The sequence below is a fragment of the Saccopteryx leptura genome, chromosome 1, assembly GCF_036850995.1.
Source record: "Saccopteryx leptura isolate mSacLep1 chromosome 1, mSacLep1_pri_phased_curated, whole genome shotgun sequence".
Lineage (NCBI taxonomy): Eukaryota > Metazoa > Chordata > Mammalia > Chiroptera > Emballonuridae > Saccopteryx > Saccopteryx leptura.
In genome coordinates, this window is record NC_089503.1 from 200119710 (window position 1) to 200141966 (window position 22257).

Sequence of the window (22257 nt, forward strand, 5' to 3'; positions counted from 1 at the left end):
CTCTCTTGGGTTAATCAGAAATTGGTTTCATCAGCAAAACTTGAAGAATTTAGCTCTGTAGACATGCTTCAAGTCTTAGGCATTGCCGCTTTAATAAAACGTTCTAGAAGTTAGAGTGACAGGGAATAGTTCACATTATGGGAGAGATGTTTTAAAAACCATCTTAGCTCCTACCTTTTTGTTTCCTTTAGTGAGCCTGTCACATATGGCCTTGTCTAATAATTTTTCATCATGTTCTGTGGAATAAATCTGAGGGCCTGAAACTATTACAGAGGAAGTAAGTGGGTTTTTTCTTTGTTTGTTTGTTTTTTAGTCTTCTGAAACCACTACATAGCCTAGTCTCTTTGAGTCTGGTAAAATTTTGTTCAAGTGACTCCTCAGACTGGGTGTCATCCAGCATCTTATGCCTCAGTGATGTGGCACACCTGAACAGTTCTCCGGGTCTGAGAACAACATGTTGGCATCATTTGAACCCAGGATTTAGGCTATCAAAACTCTTATCCAGCTTTTTTGTTTTGACCAATATCTTTTAGATCAGCGGTTCTCAACCTGTGTGTCACGACCCCGGTGGGGGTCGAACGACCAAAACACAGGGGTTGCCTAAAGCCATCGGAAAATACATATTTATTATACAATACATTTTAAATAAAATATGTATTTATTATACAATACATTTTAAAATAAAATATGTATTTATTATACAATACATTTTTAAATAAAATCAGATGGCTTTAGGCGACCCCTGTGTTTTGGTCGTTCGACCCCCGCTGGGGTCGCGACCCACAGGTTGAGAACCGCTGTCTTAGATGATTTGACTCCTGGTTTTAAAAGTATTGTTTTTTGTAAATAGGCCTCGGTGTTGTTTTAACCAGACAAGGCATGAGCAATAGAGGCTTGTTTTAATGCGGTCCCATCAAGCCACTAAATCTATTAGTTGGCATTGTGACATTTGATGGAATCAAATTGTTTCTCTAATCTCTGAAAGGATGTGGGTGTTCGTGTTCTGAGGGCTACTTCCAATAACCTAGTATTTCAAAATGGAAACTTACTTCTTCATAGGCAAGTCATGCAATGTTATCACTGGTCTCTTAATACTGAGTATTTCATTGAGATTTGGCTCCTCAATGAATGAAAGGTTTAAATGCAGACTCCTTCAAAATACTGTGTAATTTTCTTCCTGTTGTTAGTCAGACCCTTGGTATGATTAGGAACTGGTGCATGGACTATCTGTAGTTATTATAACCAGACTAAGAAGCTGTAGTTTTTATTGAAAAAAAAAAGTGTAACTTTTATGAGCATGAGGTATGCTGGAGAGTTTTCACTTCTGGCTCTATGCAGAATTGCATTAAAATGAGGAATAGAGCCCTGGCTGGTTGGCTCAGTGGTAGAGCGTTGGCCTGGCGTGCAGAGGTCCCGGGTTCGATTCCTGGCCAGGGCACACAGGAGAAGCGCCCATCTGCTTCTCCACCCCTCCTCCTCTCCTTCCTCTCTGTCTCTCTCTTCCCCTCCCGCAGCCGAGGCTCCATTGGAGCAAAGATGGCCCGGGTGCTGGGAATGGCTCTTTGGCCTCTGCCCCAGGCGCTAGAGTGGCTCTGGTCGCAACAGAGCGACGTCCCGGAGGGGCAGAGCATCGCCCCCTGGTGGGCATGCCAGGTGCATCCTGGTCGGGCGCATGCAGGAGTCTGTCTGACTGTCTCTCCTCCGTTTCCAGCTTCAGAAAAATACAAAACAAAACAAAACAACAAAAAAAAAAAAATGAGGGAATGGAGATGTTGGCCTGGGCTCGGCGTGTGTGTCCTCTGGCGTGCGGGGCCCACAGTCTGGAAGTAGCCCTCAGTGAGGGGTGCAGACCCATACCAGTGTGTCAGGTGGCAGAGCAAAAACACATTGATTCAAAACTTCCTCCTTCGTGATGGTTTAAACCTAGAAGGAAACGCTATTAGGGTGTGTCCTCCTAAGTGCCTTTGAACCTAATGCTGGTCCTCATTTCAAAGGGCGAAGGCCCAGCAGCCTCCGCAAAGCTGACATTTCTTCCTGTCCCCCAGCCATGTGCTTGGTGCTGCGGAATGGAAAACGGTGTGCCAGCCACACGGCTCCCTTTCTGGGCCGTCACAGATGGAGCCTTTCCTTAAGTACTTTTCTCTCGACATCTTTTCTGGCAGACAGGTTATTTGTCTGTTTGGTTGTTTCAAGGGAGTTTTATTCAGAGTATTTAATTGTGAATAAAACCAATACAGATTCCTGTAATTAAGTAGTTTCCTGTCAACAGAGTATGTAAAATGCAACCTAGCAGAAAAATGAAATGTGAAAACAAGCAGATAGTGCTGCTTTTTTGGTGAAGGCCTAAGGTGAATCCTTAAATTACAGCCTGTTACAATCATTTTATGGTTTTCAAAATCCAGACCATAGAACATTCCAGCTGTGACTAAGAAATACAGAAGTTACAACGTAGTGTTCTTTAAAGTGAAAGGAAGTAATTGTGTTTTTACCCTAAAATAGATATTGGGGCCAGCTGGGAGGGATTCATTTCCAGAAGATTGATTTAATTTTTGACATTCGTCTCCTTTCCCTAAATATATATATTTTTTAACAGTGTGCTATATTTCATGGCACTTTTTATGTATAGCTCTTTAGCAAATAATACAATCTTTTGTTGAAACATTGAAATACTGAAACAAATAGGAAAAAAGGTGTCTAGACAGTTCTCATCCAAAACTATACCATATAGGTTTTTTTTTTTTTAACTGCAAAAGAGAGTTTGGAATCTTTAAATATCTTGAAAACAAAACTGTAAGTCCTTGTCTTGGCCAATTGGCAGTGGGAGTACTGATTTTTCCATTATTTACTGATTAGATATAATTGAAATAGCCATACACTTAATTGGCAAGAGACTGGTTCTCCCAGACTACCACCAAGCCATGTTGTTACAGTTATTCAGCACTTATCATGTGCCTTATTCTGTCTGCAGAAGAATTCTAGAGCTAGAACCGGACCTTAGAGTCTGTCTTGCCTGATGTATGTCTCAACGATGTATGAAAACAAACATAGTAGGTCACTAGTTAAAAAGTTGAACGTTTCCGAAGTCTGTGTCACAGCTCAGACCTTCAGTATCAGGGGACTCCCCAAAGAGGAGTTTGGTGTTCTGCATTTTGAGAATACTTCTTGGGTAATTTTTATCGGGCAGTTTTGAGCAGCTTTCTTAGCTTAGTGTCTTCATGTTGAGGATGTGAAGGCAGGCCTGGCTTGAGCAGATAAACTCTTGGTGATGCTGAGGGTGGGGCCAGGATTCTCCCTGGATTCAGGAACAAGCCCAGGACTTTTCTGCTGCTCATGTAGCCTTTACTATTTCATTCTCTTTATCAGGAAGGGTCTTCCCTTCTCAATTAAGGTATTTGACCATTGTTTTGAAATGGAATGCTTTTCTGCATATATTCTTTGCACTTGGCTCTCAGGAATTAAGTAGCAGATGACTTCATTGCCATGACTATTTTTCATATGTTCACATTAAAGTTAACTTCATTTAATCACTTGGTACAAGGTGCAGTCAGTTAGCATCTGGATGTAAGAACCATTATTCTGGTTGCACGGGATCACAGTGTTTAAGAGGTAGATCTGAATGTTCTCTTTGGTCCTGTTAAAAAGATTGGTGTTATCTGTCAGTCAAGTCATACTAGATATGGTAATAATTCTAATTGCAAAAACTATCAGAGAACCTGGAACTGTTTTGAACTGGGTAATTTAGGAAAAGATAGCAGAAGCTCTTGGACCAGTAGTCTAAGAGTTTATTTTGATACAATAATCACAGAATCATACTTTTAGGGAAAGAAAGAAACTTCACAGTCACTAAATTCATCTTTAATTTAGAGAGGAGAAAGCCGGGTTCAGGAAGGTTACATACCCAAAGTCAGGGTCTGGGTGCCAACCATAAACTTTATAGAAATTTGCTGCATATGGGCACGCGGTGAATAGTTGGAAGGGAAGAGTTTGTTGGGGGTGGTTTGCATGAAAGTCTCAGGTTAATTTATGTTATAAAATTGAACGCATTTGTTAAAGTCACAAGGACTGATGGTAGTCCGAGGTAAAGAAGTAAATGCCATCGAAGGGAGTCAGAGAAAACGAGCTGAATAAATTGGATGTAAGGAAACAGGGTGTGCATTTGGGAAGACTGACTTCCAGTTTGGTTAGCAGTGGTTCCTACCTTCCAACTGCGCATTAAATTAAAATCACTGGAGAGTGAAAAAATGACAGCTGGGCCAGTGCCTAGACCTCTCCCCCACCTCCAAGGGAGTCAGTCAGCATCTGGCTTGTCCTAGAAGCACCCCACATGAGTTAGATTCTAGGTATGTGGAGAAGAATTGTGGGAATTAAAACGGCCTATGTAGAGAAAGAAACCCAGAGGTATTAAGAGAATGGGAAGAAGGGGTCAACGTGGGAAGTATTACAAATGGCCGTTCTGTAGGACTGTGGAGTCATTTGTATGTGGGCTTGAGATGGAGGGAAGAATGGGCAATGATGGCTGAGCTTGTGGCCCTAGGTGAACAGGCAAACGAAAGTTCTCTTAGAAGAAACAGGTGGGATTCATGGAGGAGGTGTGTGGAATGGCAGAAGTTATGAGCTCTGTTGGGATAAACTCCTAAAATGCTGGTGAGTGTCCAGCAGGTCGTTGGAAAAGAAGTCGAGTTTAAGGAGGTGAGTGGTGGCCTATCATTCATGGGGGAGGAGAGGGACTCTGTGGCATCGATTCCTAAGGGAAAGGATGGGAAAGATCCCGTTGGGGACCATACCTTGAAGAGTGTACCAATATTTAGGGAGCAGAAGAAGTAGGATTCAGGTCCAGTAGGTGTCAAAGCAGCATAGGCACCAAGACATGGGGATGTTTTAGATCTATGGGAGACTTTCAAGATGGCAGCCAGTCATGAAGGGTCAATGGCTGTGGAGACGCCCAGCTAAATGTGTTCGGCGGTATTTTAGGGGAGATGGTGGTCATACTCAACAGGCTGCACGGGATGAGGGAAGAGGTGCATGGAGAATACCTGAAGGCAGCAGCTTAGATGATTCTGGAAGTTTTGAGACAGGAGTGTATGTAGAGGCTGGTAACAGATGAGGGGATTTGTAGAATAACAGCCACCTGAGCCTTTTTGCAGGAAGAGAGGGAGAGCGACTGAGAAAGAGAGGAAGCGGTTGGAAATAGCACTTCCTGGGGCGGGGAAAGCCCAAGGGCCTTTCACCTGAGCCAGGATGCTGCCTCCCCCGAGGGGGGAAAAAGGAACAAGAAGGACAACGGAGTTTGGAGACCAGAAGAGGGAACTGCGCCCTGACTTGGGTAAAGAGTGGACGGTCTTCTGTTGATCGTTAAGACACGCCAGGGACTGCACGCGGGTCTTGGGGGCCGAGGTCTGGGATGGCTCTGTATGGCGGTGCCAATGGGTGGTCAACAGTCGGCTATGCACCTGGCGGGGCACAGAGCTCTGCTCGCGTGGGACAGGGAGGTTTTTTTTGTGTGTTGGGCCACTAAATGGTTTTCAGATTGTATCTAGCTGTTCCTTGCAGCAGCTGGTTAGATGAGCAGTTAACGCAGAGAGTAAGGCCCCGGCTGAGTAGCTCAGCCGGTGAGAGCATCGTTCGGACTTGCCAGGGTTGTGGGTCCCACCCCAAGCGAACAACCAGTAAATGCATACATAAGTGGAACTGCAAACTGATATTTTTTCTCTCTCTATCTACAAATCAATTTAAAAAGTGTGTGTGGGGGGAAGGCGGAGAATAAGGGTACAGTAAGAAATGACGGATGTGAAAGAGGTCAGGAACCCTAGGGCAGTAGTGGCCTGAGTATTTGCCAAAGTGACTGGCCAGCCAGTGAGGGTGAGAGGCAGGTGGACAGAGAGTAAGAAGAGAGCACAGGCAGGGAGCTGAGGACAGCGGGTTTTCCAGGTCAGGGTCTTAGAGGGTAGCTGTTGTTAAATGCCAAGGAAATCCGGGCTTTCTTGGTGCTGATGGGTCTCTGAGGTACAGAGAAGATTTTCAGAGCAAAGGATGAAGAGGAGGAGAAAGCAGGCCCATCCATCTGTGAGAAGCGGTTGATTTAGGTGTTAAAATGCCAGAAGTCAAGGTGGGGGGTGGGGGAAGAATGTAGAGGCTGCTGCTTGTATTTGAAGAGGATGTTCTTAAGACACTTTAACTTGTTTTTAAGATAATGGATTATAAATTGAGTAAGTAAGAGCTGATAAAAATGTCACCCTTCTTTATTAGGATTGAACTCGTGGATCGGAATCTATTCTCAATGGTATGTGTTCCATTTATAGAGCAAATAGTCAACTGAACAAAACCTGCTACCGAATAAAGAAAATAACCTTCGTGAAAATTGGCGAGTCAATTCTGTTAAAATAGCACACACAGCCAAAACACCTGCTTTTCCCAGGCCCTCCTCGGAGCTTTGGTGCACATCAGAAAGCGGAGAGGTTGGGTCTCAGAGCTTAGCCCTGCCTACCTCCCAGTTCGCGTGTTGCAGAGTTGCTCGTACAGCGTGGGAGCTGTGTGTAAATCTGACGCCTTCACAGATGGATGTTTTTGTTTGTTTTTTTTTCTTCTAGGTCACCAAAATCTGCCTCCTCCTCCACACGTAGAGGGGCCTAGCTCTACAAAGAAAGCCACCGCGCCGGTGTCAGAGTTAATTTACAGAGTGTGTGCAGTTCTAATGGGCTTCTTTGTGGTTCGTCAATGTGCTCTCGGTGTTTCCGCTCATTTCCTTTTTGCGTCTCCGCCTTTGTCCACGTTTAGCTTTCGTCCTTTGGTACCAGAAACACAATTCAATTTAGAGAAGATAAAATAAAGGTGGAATGAGAGTTTATCAGGTGCGATTTATTGCCATCCAGAACCTGAAACAGTGACTGTGGCCGTGGACTAGGAACTTGGTAAGCATTGGTTGTTGATTGCCTGGCTAGATTTATTCTTCAAAGCTTTCGTGTCAGGGAAGATGCTGAGATGAGTGAGCAAAGTGAATTTGTGTTTTTCCAGGGTTTTTGATACCTTTTCTATTGTCAACCACATTTGGAAATTTTGAGGGAAAAGAAGAACTGCTTGTCTCTGTCAACCATTTGATCATGCATTCAACAATTGCTCAGGTGCTGAGGACCCCAGTCTGGGACTAGTCATCCACAACTGTCTAGCCATGTGATTGGTGCGGTTACACGGGTTGGTAGCCGGGGCTATGGAGACTCGGGGAGGAGGAGCCACACCTGTCTGTGCAACGGGGCGCAGGCTGCGTGGGGAGAACATGAGGGATGAGTGGTTACCCGTCAGGCAGACCAGTGCGGAGGCAAGGCTGCAGCATGGTGGGACAATCGCAAATAGGTTGGCCTGTTCTGGACGGTGAGGTCCCTGTGGGAAGGGTGGGAGCCCATCATGAAAAGTGTGGCTGTCATGTTAGAAAGTGTGGGCTCTGTCCTGTGGGTGGCGGGAGCCCCGGATAGGACAGATGATAAAGAGAAGAGTAATGTGACCAGATGAGAGTGTCAGAAAGCTTCTGCAGGCAGCCCTGTGGGGGGTGCACCGGGGTGGGGGACTGGGACCTGCTAGGTGGCTGACACCACGGCCACAGTGATGAATGGGACAGGGACACGGAAACTGGAAGGAGAGGACGAGTGTGACATGAAGGGCTGAGGAAGGTGAATGAGGAAGCATCTGGGTGACTCACTGCAGGCTCAGTGCCTCTCTGGTCACCTCAGGCAGAGAGAACACTTGTAAGAATGAGATGCATGAGGAGACCACATTTTTCTGCCCCTGAACATTCTAGTCACCAGGGCGACTGGAGAACCCTTGTTTCCCCCTGGACCATGTCTCTTTCAGAGCAGTTCATGAGTAATGAAGTCAAGGCGCAAGAAGGCAGAGGAAATCTAAGCCTTTGAAAATCAAACAAACTGAATTATGAATCCTTTCTTCTACCCCGGCTCCCCAGAGCTCACTGCCTATCGCTCAGAAAAGCGAGTTAGGTATCTGGGCTTTGTTGTGTGAAATACCGAATTCCAGACGAGAAAATTCAGCAAGCCGACCACTTTCTCCCAAGTGTCTAAAACTGTCAGCCTTTCCACCACCCCAGGCGTTACCTGTCAACCATGGGAGCATCTTATAAACAAGATTTACATCGGCGGTGTCCTGGTTGTCCTTCTTTCTCTGTATCTTTCTGTTTGTCGAAGTCAGAAATGGCGGTGATGATGAACAGAAGGAGGGGGTGATCGAATGATCTGGGAACTGGGGTATCTGGTGGATGGGAATTAAGATTCTAGAACAGTTTGAAGCCCCCCAAACTCACACCCACCCAGAGGGACCCGGAAGGCGACTTCATTCCTCTCCTTCAGTTTAAAGAAAGCTGACCCTGTGGGTGGCAGAGGGGAGATGAAATGACCTAACGTAAAGAACAACTGAGAGGGAACCCACTGAGAGAGGAAGAAAAGGTATGTAAACAGCCTTGAGGAGGTCTGTGCTGTTTCTATTATGTGGACCTCATCTGGGCTTGCAGCCCCCTGGGGGGTTAATGTCCAGTTCTCAAACACGCTATGGTGTGGGGCCTGGCGGAGAGACCCACAGTCCTGCAGGACCAAGTCACTTTGGGATGGGAACTGGCCGGGTGTTTTTTCCTGTATTTGGAAATGCTTGTAAATGATAGTGTTGGAGTTAAAAATGTCTACCTTTTATAGGCGGTATGTGGCACATGTGGAGACCTGCCCCGGCTTTTTGAGAGGTGATCATTATAAAGCAGAATAACTTGAATGTGAGGGAAGCTGGCGTTCCTGAATTTCAGAAGTTTAGTAAAAGAAAAAGACAGGTGTGAAAGTCCACATTGCTTTGAGTCCTGTGTGGCTCATGGGATGCTTTTCCCTCCTGGGCATAGAACAAGGTACCACATCCCTTTGTTTCTTAAGTAACAGTGTTAACTCGGGGGTGGGTGGGGGTCACCTAATCCTTAGGGAAAAGATGCCTCCACTGGATTATAAAATCCGGCAAATTTTGGAAAGAAGAAAAGCAGGCAGTACTCTTTATAAAAAAAAATAAAAAAAAATAAAAAAAAAAGTTCTGCTTGAACTTGCCTTTCTTGAAGAAAAAAAAAACAACCCAACATTCTTTCACGGAGCATTTTTATTTTCTCAAAAGTATTTGCCCTCCAGTATTTTTTCCTACTTACCCGTGCTTATCTTTCAAAACAAACATTTATTCCTTTCTACTATGGAGTGTGAGGAAGTTCCTCTGAGGTTATGCCCTACAAGCTATCCAGGTGGTAACTGTCACCTCCTTCCTATGGCACAACAAATGACTAAGCAAACCAGCCAACCGCAGGGCTGCGTTCCCCGTGGCGTGGTGACTTCACGGTGGGGGCTGTTCTGACGTTACCTTTGGGCCATCTCAAGGGGGAAGAACACACACGCGCACACGCACACACCCAGCTGTAGTTTTGTGTGTGCAAATAAAATTCCGCGTCCTTTTGACCAAATGGAAAATGTGTGTCTGCTGGTGGCTGCCCCGGTGGAAGATGATGATTTACACTTGGAAACAGTTGTGTCATCTATCATCCCGTGTCCCTGGCCTACAGCAGGGTGGCAGAACAAATAGCCGTTTTAAAAATTAACCTTTTCCAGTTCATCAGACCCCATGTCTTCTCGGGGGCCCCAAGTGTCCCCTGGACGTCTCTTCCAGCGGCCACCCCTCCCTTCCTGTGGACTCCGGGGTTGAGTTAGCCTTACCTGCCCACACGGTGTCTCCACAGCGGCTGCGCTCTCCCGCTCCCCAGCTGGGTTCTGCTCCCTTCTCTCCTGCTTTCCTGCGGGACACATCTTCCTTTTGGTGGGACTGCCTCACCCCACTGTCCCTGACCCCGCCTTGGAATCCAGCCTGAGAGACAGCCTTGACCTTTTTCGGTCCCATTTGTGTACAGCTGGGTTTAAATCCCTCTTCTTGGCCGGAGTCACATCACACAATGTCCCCTCTCCCAGAAATGCCTTAAGAACAGGATGGTGTACTCTGCTCATTACTTTTCCTGGTTCCTTTTTATTGTTGAGGAGGCGGACCTCTGCTGCTGGCCTCCTCCTGTCCCCAGCCGGGCCTGTGAATTGAATTGGCACCCCACGATCATCAGGAGAAAAACACGCAGGCTTCCACACGCGCGTGGAGCCTCCGCGGGGAAATGAAGATCGAGGAAGTGGCCGGGCATTGGTGGTGATGGGCCAGGCTGAACTAAGAGAACAATTGTGGAAAATAGCTAAATACCTGGGGAGACTATGAGAAGTTCAGATCCATCATAACAAGGGCTGTCTGTCCAGGTTTGTCCTGGCCCGGGCTCCGTCTCTGGTGACGAGCACATTCCTGTCCTCCTGGGGCAGGGAGGGCATCTTTCCCGGGGAACTGATCTCCTGCTTTCAGGAAGAAAGGGGGAGGTCGGAGCACCCTTCCTGCATCCACTGTTTTTAGCGCCTTTAGCTCAAAATAATCCTCATGCGCAAGTGGCATAGTTTGCAGTGGCATTTTTCGGCCGTTCTTCCAAGCGTATGCCTTGTCTGCTCTTTTTTACGGTCATTCTTTGAGGCCGAGATGGTGCTGTAGATTGACCTGCACTCCCGAGGTGCTTTGCCCATGGTAGGCACTCAGTAAATATTGATTTAAAAAAATTTTTTTTTTTTTTTTGCTGCATTTTACAGTAGTAGAGTCATAGAAGCCCATATTTGGATTTCATTCTTCTGATCAGAGGGACATGTACTATAGGTATCAATAAAACATATGTTCTGATCCGATCTTGTAACCTACTCTAAGCCATTTTACTATTGTATGTACAAGTAAATAGAGTTCTAAAAAAAGAAAAATGACATAATCATTTGCTGCAGAGAATGTGGGTAGTGTATTACAGACAGTGTTCAAGTGTCCAGACGAGACATGGGGCGAACTTCTTTGTCAGAGGCGGAGGACGGAACTCAGAGGTCACTGGGTCATTCTTCCTGTCACCGGCTGGAGCGATGCCTCCTCTCTGAAACATCTCACGGGCCTGCCATGGATGTGCCTAGGAATAGGGACTCCTTTCTTTGAGGAATCTATTCTTAGTTCTCCAGAATGCAAACGATGGGGTCTTTTTAAAGAAGTGTTCTCGAGAGTGACTAATACTCGGGACTTGACTTGGGAGTCTTGCAGACTCCAGAGCCCTTCTCGGCGTCCTGAGTGCCGATGTGCTCTCTCTCCTGGATACTACCCTGTTGTCCCCTCCTCCTGGCGAACTTGGCACGGGCGGGACACTCATCCGTGTACAATGGCTCTTCATGCATTTTAACGCTGTTGTTTTTTTCAAACGTCAACAGTCACAGGTCATTTGTTATATCACTCAAGTCAAAGCACTGTTGTGAGTAAATGCAGTCCCATCTCCAATTGTGTGTGGCACGCCGCCCCTCTGTCCATACCCACATGTGTAAGACGTGGGTGTTTCAGCAGATGTGTGTGTGTGCAGGAGGAGGGGCCAAGTGATTCATCTCATTTTATGATGAGGGGAGTTTGCTGTGGGGAGGAAATAACGATTTGCCCACTTAGTTATTGGTAAACTGGGGGCCAGACCCTAACTTCCCTGGCTGTTGAGTTCATTCTGTCGTCTTATTGATCACTGCTATGGAAGCACACAGGGGTGTGCCGCGCCTGCTGGTGACATCAGTGTTCTGCCCGTGACTTTTGCTGTGACGGAGCATCCAGGTGAAAAACACAAGCCCTGTCCTCATCCTCGAATGTGGCAGGGAACGTCGTGTTGAGTGAGGCTGTTCTGCACGACACCTCACCCCATCCCTCTGGTCTAGAGCAGCCGTTTTCACACTTGGTCATCTCCCAGCACTCCTAAACTAATAGTGAGAATCCCACGGCACGCCAAAACATATATATATATATATATATATATATATATATATATATATATATATATATATGTATATATATATATATATATTTTTTTTTTTTTTTGTGGATCTGACAAGAAAAAACAACAACAGATGTTGGATTCATTCACACCAGATGCTATTGTTGCGTTGGCTATGGTCATTTTTTCACTTGACAATCTAAGGGAAAGGAGGCCCGTGCTCCTGGCTAGACACTTGGGTACCGCACGCCCGGCAAGTCCTGCAGCAAGGCGGTCGGAAATTGCCGCTCTAGAGACACTGTGGCTGCAGGCAGAAGGAATGCGTGCAGCCCGGACACACGAAAAGCACATTTCAGTTGGCGTTTGATTCTTTTAGTTCATCATAGCTCAGCTATCCGTAATGAACGCTTGGCCTCTTAGTCTATTGTGTGCTCCCTGCCACCCCTGCTCAAACACTTAGGAGGAAAGGACTCTGACAGTCAAGTCCCCTTTGGGGGTGGGGAGAGTTGGGAAGAGGGGGCAGAACTCTAACCGATGCCTGGAACTCTCTGAGGAGGAAACTGGAGCCAGGTCCCATGGCATGCTAATTAAAACGTACTCCTGCAAGTTCCTTCTGTGGTCCCACTGAACAGATCTGCCTTGGGCTTCCGCGGGGTGAGTTTTTCAGCAGGAATGCGGGCTTTGTTTCTTTGAATAGTTGAGTGCAGATTAGTGGGATGCCAATTTCCTGTGGCCTCTCAGGGCTGCAATCCGAGCTCTGTTTGCTCCTGGCCCTCGCACAACGGAAAACAATGGGTGGCTTCTTTCAGGTTTCACTTCAGGGCTCTTAGAGACAGGGGAAGTGGCTAAAGCCCTACTTTACAGGTAATTAACAATAGATAATGTTTGCTCTGCATTTTTTTTTTAGAGCCCATAAAAGGTGGAAGAACAGATTCAGCTCCCGATGTAGACACTGTGCAGTGGCTTTATGGGCACAATAGTTGTCTCAGCATAAGCAAAGTGGCATTCATATCTGGGTCACATATTATATGACTGAGCACAACATTAAAAAAAAAAAGTAGGAGGAAAAAAGATTATGAAAGCACAGACAGCTCACCGAGAAAACAGTCCTCAAAGAGGCCGGAGAAACTGTGGTCGCTGTCAGCCATGCATTTTCGTTTGGGTTCATTTGTTCTGTTTTCTGTTTCACGAGCTGAACAGTTTTCACAATGCGATGCTTATTTGAGATAACTTTTTTGTTGTTGTTCTGTAATTTCTACTCTAGAATCCACCTGTTTGTTAAAAAGCATGCCAGCTCGAGGCTTTTATTTGCCCTGTATTTAATGATCAGCCATACATATTCTGCTGACAGGGTCTCAGATGCCTGACGTGTTGGGGAACACAGTGTATCGTGCCCTTTCATTGTATTTAGTAATGACAGGGTCTTTGTCTGAACACTCCGCTCTGAATATACATAATATTTCTAGACTACCCTTCTGCCTGAAACATTCAGAGGGAGGCACAAGTAGGTGTACAGTTGTTCGTATGGAAAATAACACAGTAATTAGTAAATAATAATACAAGAATAAACTGTTTCACATCCTCACAACTGTATACCGCCTTTGGCCCCACCCCACCCCACCTTATGTCCACTTGGAGACAAAGCGGGCTTATTGCAGTGCTGAGGGACTACTTGATGGATTCAGTCTTCTGCGATCAGGAAATCCCTCTCCGCCCCACATACTGGCCAGAGCAGTAAGGTAGAGAGATGGCGGGGGGACGGTCCCTACAGAAATATGACAGTCTCTTTCCCAGTACTGTTGTCAGGACAGGTGGAAGCTTCTCTTTGCGTAAAAGTAATTGCAATGGTGACCCCTCCAGTTCACATTGACAAGTGTGACGTGGTTGCAGGGTGCTTGATACACACCGGAAGACCGGATCATCTCTGAGAGCCCCAAGTAACTTACTTTTAGAGGGAACACATAACTCTGAAGCAAAAGTTAGTGGCTTTTTTGTGCCAAGCCACGGCTTCCAACCAGCAACGTGAAAATGTCTCTTGCTTGACTCATCAGCTCTTGAGAGAAAGAAGTTGCTTTGGTGGAGAATTGATGTATCATTTGAAACCAGAGCCGCTCTTTGGAAGTGTGCAGAGACACTCTCTGGAGGGCGGTGTTTTAAGGACAGAGGGGTACAAAGGTGAAGCAGCCCAACATCAGTGAACAAGTCCGCCCTGATGACATGGTGAGTAGGCGGCTGAGCAGGGGTGTGGGGCTCGGTACAAGCTGCTCACCTCCTCTGAGCCGGGTGCAGGGGCTGATTGGAAGCAGGAAAGCACTTAACTCTTCTTTTTGGCTGACAAAAGTAGTGTGTGTTTATTGTGACACTGTTTCTGAAAAGATAGAAAAGGCAATAAGGAAGACAAGAGTCACACATAATCCCTCCCCGTTTCCTAGTTATGGAGGGGCTTTGAGGACCACCTGAGTACTTTCTTTTTGTTTGTTTTTTTTTTTTTTTTTTTTTTTTGTATTTTTCTGAAGCTGGATACGGGGAGAGACAGTCAGACAGACTCCTGCATGCGCCCGACCGGGATCCACCCGGCACGCCCACCAGGGGGCGACGCTCTGCCCACCAGGGGGCGATGCTCTGCCCCTCTGGGACGTCGCTGCGCTGCGACCAGAGCCACTCCAGTGCCTGGGGCAGAGGCCAAGGAGCCATCCCCAGCGCCCGGGCCATCTTTGCTCCAATGGAGCCTCGCTGCAGGAGGGGAAGAGAGAGACAGAGAGGAAGGAGAGGGGGAGGGGTGGAGAAGCAGATGGGCGCCTCTCCTGTGTGCCCTGGCCGGGAATCAAACCCGGGACCCCTTGCACACCAGGCCGACGCTCTACCACTGAGCCAACCAGCCAGGGCCACCTGAGTACTTTCTTAACCTATCTCCTCGCTTCTTACCTCCAAAGAGGCAGATTTAGAAATAGAAAGAGCCCTCAACTCCTCTCCTCCCTGTGTTGTCTTCTGTTATGCATTGAGTGTTTCAGAATAGAGGCACTGGTTCCAAAATGTGGTAGAGACCAGAGTGGTCTCTCAGAAAGAAGTCACTATGAAAAAAAAACAGAACTGGTGTTTTATCTACTTCCTTGTTTTCCATCTTCTTATGAAGAATCAAGAAAGGGGAAAACTCAGCCCGTTTGCTCCAGCTTTCCAGGTCCCACCCAGTGAAGCTCCTTGATCGGAGGACAACAAAGACACTTGACAAGAAGAAGGAAACCCAGACTCTGGGAATCACCAGGGGAAGTGTAAAGGCTCAGTGGCAAGAACCTACGATTTTCATTGAAAAGAAACTGTAGTTATTTGACATGACCGATAATGACAGCAAAATGCTGCATGCCTGACCAGCGGTGGCTCAGCGGAGAGAGGGACAGAGTGTCGACCTGGGATGCTGAGATCCGTGGTTCAAAACTCCGAGGTCAACAGGGGTTGTCGGCTTAAGTGCGGGGCCATCGGCATGATCCCATAGTCACTGACTTGAGCCCAAGGCCGTTGGCTTGAGCAAGGGGTCACTGGCTCGGCTGGAGCTCCCTGATCAAGGCACAGATGAGAAAGCAATCAATGAACAGCTAAAGTGCTGCGACTATGAGTTGATGCTTCTCATCTATCCCCCTTCTCCCCTCTCACTCAAAAAAAAAATACTGCAAAGAAAACACTTGAAAAAAAAAGCCTCTGCTGCTTTGCTGTGAGTGCTAGGGCCTCCCCACCCAGAGTGTGTCAACCACATCAATAACGATAATAATTCCCCTAGACAGACCTTGTCTCTGCAGATGAATGCTCATCCTCTGCGTGGAGACCTGGCATGGAATTACGTAACCAGCTGTATTACAGCAATCATTGAAATTGGTGTGTATTTCATTCCGGTTGTCCAGGAAGTGATCACTTACAGCCTCCATCTACAACATGACTCAGTGTTTAAACAGCGAACTTGCATGTTGATCGCGTCAGAGCCGCAGAGGAGTGTGGTGTTGTCCTCGGGGGCTCTAGGAAAAAAACCCTGCCCAGTCGCGGCCAGTTGCGATGGGCTTGGTGGACACCCACACAGTTGTCGCCAGTAGTCAAGTGGGCACTGTTACAGGGATACCATGAGAATGTGCTTGATCTATTCTTCTTCTTTTTTTGTCCCACTGACCACAGGAACTTGTGAGCCATCAGCAGAAGAACTTCTCCGGGGCCTTCACCTTCGTGCTAGCATGCCCGCACAGTTTGTCTTTTCTGGTGGAAAGGACTCCTGGGCTCAACCCGCCTGATGTCCTTTAGGGAAGAGTGACAACCGCTGTTGACTTCACTTAAGTCACCTTTTACAATGACTCCTAGATAGGTAAGCGGTCTGCCAAAAAAATGAAAGTATTTGGAAGCAGCGATGAGCTCACTTAATTTCTCTGTTTGAAACAGAGTGCTTTTGATGGCTCACCAGACACGACATCACAGTTTCCTGTGCCATATTTGCACTAAGCCGGGCTGCAGCAAACCACTGCCCCGAGGTTTTGAAACCCGAGAGACAAAAATGCCCCTGACCTGAAGCTTCAGAAGCACGGTGGCTTTTTCAGGTTGTAAAAGAGAGGGACAGCCACAGCCCTGATGGACCAAACAGATCCATGACCCAGTTCCCCCCGTACAACCCCCCCAAAAGGGTAAAAGCTAAAACCGGAGATTGAACGATGGAAAGCATGACCGTCTTGCACTTTGAAGGGCTCTCATGAAAAAGAACCACTTTCTTCTTCCTCATCATGGCTAGGGCAGCACTCTGTGTTGGCAACATTGTCTTGTGTTCGCACGTGGGAAGTGAGGTTGGAGGTCAGGTCCAGCTTGCGGCTCAGAAGTCAGCTGTAGCCAGCCTTCCGGGCGGACAGCGGCTGCAGGCCTGAGGTGTTCAACAGTGGGGTGAAGAAAAAGTATGGTGTCTCTCCCGCATTGCTCGGGGAGTCAAGACCACGTTTTTTTGGCCTTAGGTATTACTCTTGTGCATACTGATTTATCATTTTATTACTTTTTCCACAAAGTCACGAAACAACTAGTGGCTCTACCGAAAACAGGTCACATCTGAAACCTATCTAAATCACCATCACCTCAGACACCTTGAGAGGAAGTTCTGAGGTGTGGCCCACTCAAAGTCGTAACGTGTGATCATTTGTGAGGGGATATAATAATTTTAAAAGATCAAGCAATTTTTACAAGCATATTTGTAAGCCCGACCTCTCCACCCCCCCACGAGAGGGAAGTAGAACACACTGAATTCACCTGGAGAAGTAACCAGAAATACTGGGTCTCAGTGGAAACAGTGGCCATGTCCCCCCGAGTCGGGGGTGAGGGTGTGGACTTGGGCCAGGAGAGAGGCCCAGGGCTGAGACCACGGTGGGAATAGGACAGACATATTGCTCCTGGTTTGGTCTCTTCTGTTCTCTTAAGTATAGGAGCAAAAACAGTTTTTGGAAAACAGACATAATTTCAGAACTAGTTCCGTACTAGTTCTGTAATCCAGACATTACCACCCTTAAAAAAAAAGTGTTCTTTTTTTTCTTCTGATATTTATTTATTTGATGAAACTGGAAAAAACAAAACCAAAAAACTAGCCATTTCCCTTCGTCCATCAGGAACGCGGGTCACAGGATAGCGGGACCACCCCTTCAATATTCCTACCAAAGATGGCGCTAGAGCTCTGCTCCTGTGATTGACTCCTGCTCTGGAAAAGGCTAGTTGCATTTCTCACATCATTCCTAGTTCCTGAATTTTCAGTTTGGAAGCTATATATTTTTTCTTGTGTGCATTAATACTCATTCCCAGGTAATTTATTTTATGTATAGTTTGCTTTTCTCACTGTACCGTAAATTCTTGCAAAGGCTTGATCTCTCTTTTCATTGCCTTCTGTCACATTCCTAGCTCAAATTCATGGCTTGCTTACTATCTGCTGGAACATCTGGGCACTGTTCCAAGAACATTACGTGAATTAATTTATTTGATCTTCTCAACAATCGTGTGAGGCAGGTGGCATTACTAGCTTCCGTTATAGATGAATACACCCAGGCACAGGAAGGTAAAGTAACCAACGTAAGTCCCCATAGCTAACGCTGGGGGAATCGGGATTTGAACTCTGGTTATCTGACTCCAAAGCCTCTGTGTAATATGTGAGTTTAAGATTGATTTTTGTTTTAGCTGCAGATTTCTCTGAGAGTAGTCACTGCTACTTTTCCTTGGGAACAAACTGAGTGCTATAGACTGAAAGTTTATTCCCACAAATTCACATGTTTAAATCCTAATGCCCAATGTTGGAAGGTAGGGTTTTGGGAGGTGAGTAGGTTTATGAGGATGGAGCTCTCATGATTGGGTCCGTGCCCTCATAAAAAGAGACCCCCAGAGAAGTAACTTTTGCCTCTTCCACCATGTGATGCCGGAAGATAGCAATCTGTGAACTAGGAAGTCAGCTCTCCTCAGGTACCGAATCTGCTGGTGCCTTGACCTTGGATTTCCACGCCTACAGAATGGTAAGAAATACAGTTCTGGGCTTCTAAGCCACCCAGTCTATGGTATTTTATCATGCCGGTCCAGACAGACTAAAACTCCAAAAAAACAAGATCAGCTATTCAGGAAGAAGAGAATAATTGTGTGGGTTTTTTTATTTTTTATTAAGAATGAATTGTTCGTTTGTTTTTATTTTATTTTCTTCAATCTTAAAACAATGTATGTTTTGTACTTTGACCTGTTCTTCCTTGGTTTGGGGATGCAGATGGCTGAGTAGGTGGACAAGGTGTAAGTTTAAAATTTCTTTAGTACAAATAAATAGTATACTAACTTTGTTGATACACAACCTTACTATATCTGATAGGATTATAAAATTAAGTTGAGCCCTGGCCGGTTGGCTCAGCGGTAGAGCGTCGGCCTGGCGTGCAGGGGACCCGGATTTGATTCCCGGCCAGGGCACATAGGAGAAGCGCCCATTTGCTTCTCCACCCCCCCTCCTTCCTCTCTGTCTCTTTCTTCCCCTCCCGCAGCCAAGGCTCCATTGGAGCAAAGATGGCCCCGGGCGCTGGGGATGGCTCCTTGGCCTCTGCCCCAGGCACTAGAGTGGCTCTGGTCGCGGCAGAGCGACGCCCCCTGGTGGGCAGAGCATCGCCCCTGGTGGGCGTGCCGGGTGGATCCCGGTTGGGTGCATGCGGAGTCTGTCTGACTGTCTATCCCCGTTTCCAGCTTCAGAAAAAATTAAAAAAAAAAAAAATTAAGTTGAGAGATTCATCCTTGATGGCAGATGGAGACTAGGGAGGTACATGCTTGATCTTTCTAGCCTAACAATGACCATGACAAGGCTCATTCTGATTCATGTTTAAATTTGTGCTGTTTTTAATTATATCGTCCTTACATGGGTCACTCACCGTTGCTTTATTCATTGCGAACCCCAACTCTAAGCAAGTGTCTAAGATCATGCTAATGGTTGGCCAGTCAGTAAATAACAATACTGAATTTCATATGTCACACACGATGCGAGGCATCGTGGAGGATCAACAGTTAGATGGTAAGCTTCATGAGAACAGGAATCTTCCTCATTCACTTTAGGTCACCAACATTTAGAGCTAGGATTGGCTTTTAGCACTGTTGGCCCTCAGAGCATTATCAGCCGAGTAAATAGTGTTCCGAAGGAGCCTTCAGTCTCACTGAATGAGGTAAGACTGATCCAGCCACAGAAGACCAGTAGATGCTACAGTAGGACATCTAATCAAGTACTGTTTGAAAACAAAGCTCCCTAAGTCATTCTTGGGGCAGGCAGGTTTAGATTCCCTGGTCTAGTTCAGAGGTTCTCAGATGTCTTTGCTAGTAGAACTCTTTTAAACCAAGTAATATTACACGAAAGTCAGTCTGTAAGAGATGAGTATGTGGCCACCTCACTCAAAGGGAGAGGGGCACTGGGAACCTCCCATCCCCCCCACTTCCCCACCCTCTACCTTTTCTTTCCTCTTCTCCCAACCCCCTCTTAGCAGGGTTTTCTATTTATTTATTTTTTTCTGTATTTTTCTGAAGCCGGAAACGTGGAGAGACAGTCAGACTCCCGCATGCGCCCGACCGGGATCCACCTGGCACGCCCACCAGGGGGGCGATGCTCTGCCCCTCCAGGGCGTCGCTCTGTTGAGACCAGAGCCACTCTAGCGCCTGGGGCAGAGGCTGAGGAGCCATCCCCAGCGCCCGGGCCATCTTTGCTCCAGTGGAGCCTCGGCTGCGGGAGGGGAAGAGAGAGACAGAGAGGAAGGAGAGGGGGAAGGGTGGAGAAGCAGATGGGTGCTTCTCCTGTGTGCCCTGGCCGGGAATCGAACCCGGGACTTCTGCATGCCAGGCCAACGCTCTACCACTGAGCCAACCAGCCAGGGCCTTAGCAGGGTTTTCTAACCATGACTTTAGTGACCAGATGAACAGTCACCACGGAAAACTTTTGGGGGACCTGGGAACTTGTGGAATGATGTGCAAACTTGTGTGTGTATTGTTTCTTCCTTGGGGAAGGCTCCAGGGTGTTTTCAGATGTGGAAGCATCTCTTTCCCAGAAAAGGGGGGGGGTAAGACCCACTGCCTCGCCCATGGAGAAGGCACTTTGTTTTCTATGTGCCATGTATTTTTTGAGACAGTTAGTGAAGATTGGATAATTTATAACAAATATAAGCATAGGGTTTTAAATGCCGCCTTTCACCAAAGCGCACAGGAGGGGGTCCACGGAGCGAGTTCAACTGGGTCACCCTCACGCAGCAGTCTGACAGTGATTACTCCGTTTTTTTCTGTGGCTGAATTTAGTTCAGAATTTCTGGTCCAGATCTACCTGAATCTCCAATTTCCCAGTGGCCATCTACTACTAAAAAACAAACATACAAACAAACCAACCGCCACAAGTTTAGGACTTTTTAATGACCAGCAAAGACACTGTGGCCTACTCATAAACGGTGCCTTTTTCAAAACCTGACTTTCCCTGTAGCCTCGTCGCTCTTACCAACCACTTCATGGAAACTCATTTTTCCAGAGACCTCTTGTCACTTTCCTGTCAGGACGTCAGTTGCTTTACTTGATTCTTTTCTCATTTCATGGAGACCACAGCACACGATGGAGGTTTTATGGAGGTCCGTCCTGTTCATGAGGAGCTTCTGGAAGACCTTCCCCAGCTTTTGGGGTTAGATTTCCTGTGTTCAGCAGATCCGGCAGCATATTGTTTTCTGACATCCCTCCATGACTGATGGATTTTAAATATCATCGTAACACACATTGCTGATATTTCGCAAATGCGTTGTCTGCACCTTCACACGCATGTCACATGTCCACGCAGCCTGGCGTGGCCCGGATTCTGACATGCTGCCTTTGACTCAGAATAGAAGAACCGTATATTCTTGTCTCCGATTTCTCTGACCTTTCCTTTTGCAAACTCCCTTTCTAGGAATGACAGTTTCCTTCGGAAACTTAAAAAGCTCAGTGTTTCTTTCGGCATTAACCTTCTCCATGAGGGGCCTGGAAGTCACATCCCAGTACGTGTGCAGAGTGAGAAGGGACATCTGTCCTCTTCCTCCTGGATGTCCTGCTGCTGCCTCCCTCCACCTCCCCGTCGCCTGTCTATCGTTCTGTCCGTCTCCTGCCTATTCCCTATCATCTATCTCTCTCTTCACCTCCCTTCCGATCACCTAATTACCTTCCTATCTTTCTATCTACATGCCTACCTACCTGCCTTCCTACTTACCCATCATCTACCTGTCTATCAACTTACTTCTCTACATCTCTCTGCCTACCTACCTACCTACCTACCTACCTGTTACCTATCACCTGTCTCTCTATCATCTATCTATCTATCTATCTATCTATCTATCTATCTATCTATCTATCTATCATCTATCATCTATGTTTCTATCTGCAGAATTCCTGTTGCTCATGTGAAAGGTTTGAGTATAAATATTTGCACAGTAGTAAATTATCTTATGCCTTAAATCTCTAGAGTGGTGTGAACTGAATACTCAGGAAACATAACAAAGTCCTTCAAACTCTCTGTATTGGAAGCCAGTTATCCACGAGGCCAACAGGGCAGGAAAGGAGGAGGCTCTTAGATAAGCCCCTAAAACAGCGGTTCTCAACCTGTGGGTCGCGATCCCGGCGGGGGTCGAACGACCAAAACACAGGGTCGCCTAAAGCCATCGGAAAATACATATTTATTATACAATACATTTTAAAATAAAATATGTATTTATTATACATTTTAAAATAAAATATATATTTATTATACAATACATTTTTAAATAAAATATGTATTTATTATACAATACATTTTTAAATAAAATATGTATTTCCGATGGCTTTAGGCGACCCCTGTGTTTTGGTCGTTCGACCCCCGCTGGGGTCGCGACCCACAGGTTGAG